Below are 6,470 nucleotides of genomic sequence, written 5' to 3'. Positions count from 1 at the left end.
CTGTCAGGACGAGTGATTTTCACCCCACAGCCTTCATTTCCTTGGCCTGACTCGTGTTTGCAGTCCCAAAGTTATTCCTAAGAGTTAACTCAATTTTTCTCTTCGGCAGTTTTAGCCCATCGATACTTGTTCTGTCCTTGCTGACTGATGAGAATAATTAGTCTGGTCCTTTTATAGCACATCTGCTCTTTTTAAGATGTTATAGCTTATAGCATTCTTTTAATCTATAGAGAGGGAAACAGTTGCATTTAAGTAATTGCTCCCTAAATAAACTAATTACTGCCCGTAATTTCAGCACACTTTGCACTCAGTTCAGACGCCTCTGCGGAGATCTGAAAGGCAACTGCTCAGCCTGATGGCAAGCAATGAAATCGAGAGGACAAAATATAGTTTATATATAGAGATTCTGCTTAAGACTGTTCTGGTTTAGTTATTACAGACTGTATCAGTTAGCAATGAACCATCTCTACCACGGTTCCCATTCAGCTTCGCTTCAAGGTTGCTTGGACTACGTGCAAAAGATACTGAAATCTATGCCAGGAAATAAAACAAATTTAGCTTTTCATTATTTCTATGGGTCAAATGTCATTGTCTAGTAATTTATCATTGTATCTTTGTTCCAAAATATGAATGATGGAAGTTCTTTGCTTGGGTCCTTCATCGTGGATTTTGTGCCTGTACTGCAATAAACAGCATCCTTGCTTCCCAGTGAATATGTCAAAGCAATTCTCCACTCATCCAAGCCCAGGATAGAAAAGGAGAAACCAATGTTATAACAAGGACTTACCAAACACTTGGGCTGCTTTGTGCAGGTATAGAGCTTCTTTTCTAGCTTCTAAGAGCGATTATGTGAAAATCAATTACTTATGAAGGAGATGAGTGACAAGCAACAAGTCATAGGATGAGAGCAAATGGCCTCAAGTTGTATCAGGGGAGATTTAAATTGGAAATGAGGAAAACTTTGTTTGCTGAAGAGTGGTGAAGCACTGGAAGAGGCTGTCTGGGGCAGTGGTGGAGCCTTCATCCTGGGCAGTGTTCAAAAAGTGTGTAGCCGTGGCACTTTGTGACATGATTTACTAGGCTTCGGCGGGGGATGTTGGGCTGACGGTTGGACTGGATGAGCTGAAAGGTCTTTTCCAATCCTAATGATTCCATGATTCTAGGAGAGAAAGGTTTTTATAACGTATTTCTATCTTGCAGTGATGTGCAAGACCTCCGTTGTGCACGTGGTCTTGTCGCACTAGGGGCTGTGCAAACACAGAGCGCAAAGAGCTGCGATCCCCTAGACTTTGCGACACAATTTTTTTACAGACGGAAAGTGCTAATTAGCATCCGCAGTTTGGGAAACCAGCCCATAGCCTCGAGAGCTGGCAGCTGGCCAGCCACAACTTTTATCAACCCTTCTTGCCATTTGGGAAGTGTCCTGTGCCTGCCAAGTCTGCGGGATAAACAGCCCAGCAGCAGCCAGGAGCCAAATCATTTGTAGGTTTTAAGTAGTGTTCAGGTGTTAATCACCTGCTTTCCATCACCACTGGGTCATTCTCAGTGTAAATCCTTCAGCAAGTTTACACATTCACGCTCCTGCACCCACAAATTCTTGGCTTCCTCACACTTGACTCAGGACTTGGGATCAAACTGCGCAGAATATCACACAATCTTGCCTTCACCCAGCATGTAAGGCCAATCCAGGCTTTTCTCCTTGCCTCCAGCTTGTTCCCTCCCCAGGGAGCAGCTCATAGCGTGCTGCCATCAGGGAAGGGCAGGTTCTCATCTGGTTGTCATATCCCTGGAGACACCTTCCTTCTGAGACTCCCCTTCACCCAGGGGCTACGTGACCACAAACCCCAAGTGAACCCGGGTGCGATGAGCTGCTGAAACACTGCCCAGCTTTCCATCTGTATTCCCAGTGCTCCACCAGCCTGGGGGATGGTGGTGCCACCTCTAGTTTGAAGTCTCTCTCAGGAGCTGCGGTTTGGCGGACACGAGACAGATCAAGTGTGTGGCCTCTCAGAGATGCAATAAAACGCACATACACCTAAACAGGGCTAAGCCGTAGCAGAGGGCACTTAGCATCACTAAGGGATCACAGTGCTTTGCTCCAACAGAGAAACACAGCGTTAGGGCTCTAATAAACTGCCCCAATGCTTTTGGCAGGCACACACCCTGTGCCTCCTGCCGGTCACAGACCCTATGAGTGGGTTTAGATGCAGCAGCTGTGTACAGTGACAACACAACCTCGTCATCACCTGCCAAATACTCTTTTTCTGTTCAAAGGGCAAGGTTTTTTCCTTCGCTGCTCTCTGGCATTCGTTTTTGCTTTAAGTTCCTCAGCAGTAAATAGGACCTCATGTGTGTAGTTCTGCAGGAGGAGACTTACCTCAGCGGCAGCTGCTCGTGATGGAAGCGCCTGGCCCTTCGCTCTGCCTCTTGCCCATGACTGTGCAGGCACCTTCTCTCAACAGTCTCCAGATATTCATGACAGCAGCCTCAAAGATCTCCACTGCATAATCCTCCGCTCACTAGGAGCACATACTCATAGCACATTCACTGGATTTAAATGCAAAGTTTTTGTTTAGGGGAGAAGAGGAGTCAGATCCCGAGGTTTGTGCTCTTCCAAGCAGCCTTTCTCCCTTCTGCTTTAACCACCTACGATGTAGGAACCAGCTGACCCTAACCCATAACCGGAACCTTGCACCCAGTGCTCCCAACTGCCATGGCTTACAGCACTGGTTCAGGCAAGGAGGGAGCTGAAGATGCCCTGAGGCCATGTGCTGCTCTGAGAGGTTTCTATCCTTAAGGGCAACAACCTCAGGGTGCCAAGGGATGCTTCTGCTGAAAAGATTTAACCAAGCAACGACAGAGAGAAACTGCTTCTGAAAGAAGTGGTTTTAACCCAAACAAATTAATTAGGCGGTGCCCCAAGCCAACACACACCCGCTCCCTGTGTTAGACATCCCCAGCCCATGACTGACAGCGCACGCCAAGGCTCACGGGGTAACATCAGCCTCAGCCAGAGGTGCTCTGAGGGAACTTGAGCTTAAAAGCTGCTCCGTGGTAGGGCTTGCCTGGCACATCATGTTTCATCGCACCCATCAGCATGTGTCTCAGCAACCAACGTGACATGCCAGACTCGCTGGAATGTGATCCTGCGCAGCCACCGCTACGGATGGAAGTGCCAACAAAAGGCAGGACTGAGGCTAAGGATGCTCACCACATATTCCCCCGTGTCCTTTCGACAGGGCAGTCCTGACCCCAGAGGTGTGAATATCGGGGCGTAGTTAGCTTGAAGGACCATGGTAGGAGCCAGGGGAGTAATCCTTCCATGGGCATCTGGGCCGCGGTGGGAATGTGCACAGCCTTCTGTCACAGCCTTGGAAAGCCAAAGAGACCATATCTCCTCGAAACACCTTCTACTTTCATCTTATTGACTTCTTTAAAGTTGTCAAGATGTTTGTAGGGCAAGTGCTCCCTGTACAGAAGCCACGTTGAGTTTTCTGAAGTAAATCATATTTATCCACCCTTTCTACCTTTTATTAGACCTTCTGCCAACTTGCCTGTTACAAACCTCTAGCATGCAGGGCCTGCAGCTTTTGTCATTCAATGCACCAATCCTTTTTCGCTAAGCTGATAAAGCTCCATCTTCAAACTCCTCAGGCTCTTTTGGCCTCATGTCCTCGCCTGGATTGGCTCCTCTTGATGCTGATCCTGGCTTGCTGTGTAATCTTCAGGAAGCAGCTTAGTGCCAGAAAGCAATGGCTGGAGGAAAAGCAACAAAAAAGGCCGGCATCAAAGAGCTGAGCCCTGAACAGAAGGACTCAGCACCAACCCAGCCCCCTGAAACCTCACATGGCAGATAGTCCTTCCCGTGGAGCCATGCCCATAGCAGATTCCAGCTCCTTTTGCTATTGATTCCTAACAAATCAAAGAACTCCTCTCTCGCCCCACTCCAGAGAAGCGAGGCTCACTTCATGAAGATGAAGATAGGTCTGGCAAAACCAGGGATGGTAGGTAAGGCAGGAGAGCAATGCAGAGTGACCTACAGCTGAACAGCAAAAACTGGCCATGATGTGGTTTTAAAGACTAAAGAGGATCTTTCCTTACTGAGTTACTCCACCACATGACAGATAATGAAGCGTGGGAAGACATCTGCTTGGACTTACAGAGAGAGCGACAGCAGAGGGAACAAGTGGATGAGTGGTCATCCCACTGTGAAGGGCATCTGGAAGGCCATGAGGAAGATGAAGCAGCCATGAGTTGGCGACATCACCAACAAGTGAGCATGGAGGATAGGAAGAGGAAGCCACTGATGGAGACCGGGAGCTTGGGAGTGGCACCTTATGGGAAGAGAAAAGTCATCCACATGATTGGACTGGAGCAAGCTTACCTTGCCTCTCCTGCAGAACAGGGCTAGAGCAGGGTTTATCCGGCTTGGAGCATCTTTTGCAGGGACATGTGGCTCTGTGTTACAATGCGTGGAGATGGTTATCGCAAAGCCACTTTATTTATGGTGGTTTTATTGGCAGGGGAGTGGGAGTGCAATACAATTTTAGCCACCCTGATGTCTCCATCTCCCTTACATCCCACCTCCATTCCTAGAGCAGGGTTTTTTTTTCCTTTAAATTACGTGATTAGTCAAACTGTACAAAGGACTTTCTGTACCTGAGAGGGTACAAGTTTAGCTGGATGGTCTTGCTAAATTTGCAGGGCCAGGTGTGGGCAGTTCTGGGAGAGCTGGTGACTCTGTGTCTCCACCACTCTCACCAGTCCTGGTGCCCACCTGCAGGCAGCAAGCTCTCCTTTCATATAGGTTAGGGCCAAGATCTGCATGAAGCTCAGCTAGGATGAACTTGAAGAACGAGGCACTTTGCACCATGATGCACAGGGAGCTTAGCTCCTGGGCATGAGCAGGGTCAGGAGGCAGCACTTTTTTTGGATCCATTTAGAATGATCCTGTTGAATATTGGAGGGATTCTCCAGAGCTACTGCGTCCAAGACCACCGCTTGTTTATGCTCCTCTTCTCAAAGCTAACTCAAACCTCTCCCACCTCCCACTGGCACTTTCCACTGGATCACACAACCCTTTATAAAGAAACCCAGAGAATGCTTTTGTCTCTTCCTGTCCTTTTCAGATATTTTGGGTATTTGTGGCAATCTCTCCTGTTTATATAACAAAGCCACAGCCCAGTGTTTGTGGCATCATATCCATGGTAACCCTAATATAGCATGCACAGGCAACTAGATTTCATTAGGTGGCTCAGCTGCAGCAGCACTGGGGAGGGAATTTCTCCGGGATGCTGAGCTGTGCAAGCAGCCTGGTGGGAAGGGACCTGGCTGCCCACCTGGCCTCGAGCGCCTGGCAAGGCAGCACCTCCCAAAGAGCATGTGATGCTCTGCTCTTGCTAGCTTTGGCCGTTGTCCTACTCTCCCCTCATGGCACGGTGCTGGGCACAGCCCATCCACCTTCCTTTCATGCTGCAGGAGAGCTGTAGGAATATGGCTCACCCGAGAGGGGAGGCAGAAGGGATGGGAGCTGCTCAGCCTCCTCCACGCATGGCAGTTCTTACCTCCACTGCCAGAGCAAGAGCAGAAGGACTGAGCCATAAAGGGCAGCTGAGGTCCAATTCTGTCTCTGATTTGAAGAGAATCCTGTGGTGGCACTGGGGAGGATTGGGTCCCCTTTGGACGGGGTCCTCGTGGGACATGAGGCACTGCCTGTTGCAAGAGAGAGAAAATTTGGTCCTGAGGAAGGCAAAGAAGAGAAACAAATTAGGAGAAAGCAAGAAGGTAGAACTAGCGGAGGCTTAGCAAGGGGGACATTAGAGCATCTGTTGCTCTCGTGCTGTAAAGCACAAACTCGCATGCAAGGAGGAGGGAACGGCTCTTCCTACCCACCACTGCTGGGTCATGATCTCCTCCAAGTGTCCTGTCCCAGTTAGCGTCCAGCACATCATGTGCAGAGATGCCCATGCGGTCCTGCACAAAACAATGCAGCTCAGAGAGAACCACCCTAAATCGGGCCCAGCAAGGCCCAGGTGACATAAGGACATTAAATACTCATTTATGTCTTTGTCGGGCAAATGCAAACTCAGATTTGCAGCCCCAGCACCCTCTTAGTGCACGACGAATCCAATGAATAGCCTGCAGATCTGTTCTGTTTTGTTATGGAAACAGAACTGAGCCAAGAGATCCTTTTAAAAGGATGATATACACTTTTCCCAGCCCTGAGGGATATGTTAAACAGTTCCTATGAGCCATGGGACTGGTCCAGACTCTACAGCTCTTGTATGAAGGGTGATGGGACTCTGCATGATTGCCTATCCACGTGAGCCTCTCCCCTACGTGCCAGCCTTCTCCTCCTCCTCCTCACACCACATCCAGTCCTGCCTGAGTCAGACACTGCCTAACCTCATCAGCACGAAGGCAAATTCGATCCTGGCTCTGGCTGGCCACGGACAGGGTCTGCAGAGCCC

Source organism: Cuculus canorus, chromosome 19 (assembly GCF_017976375.1).
Source record: "Cuculus canorus isolate bCucCan1 chromosome 19, bCucCan1.pri, whole genome shotgun sequence".
NCBI lineage: Eukaryota > Metazoa > Chordata > Aves > Cuculiformes > Cuculidae > Cuculus > Cuculus canorus.
Note: the sequence above shows the minus strand (reverse complement) of the source record.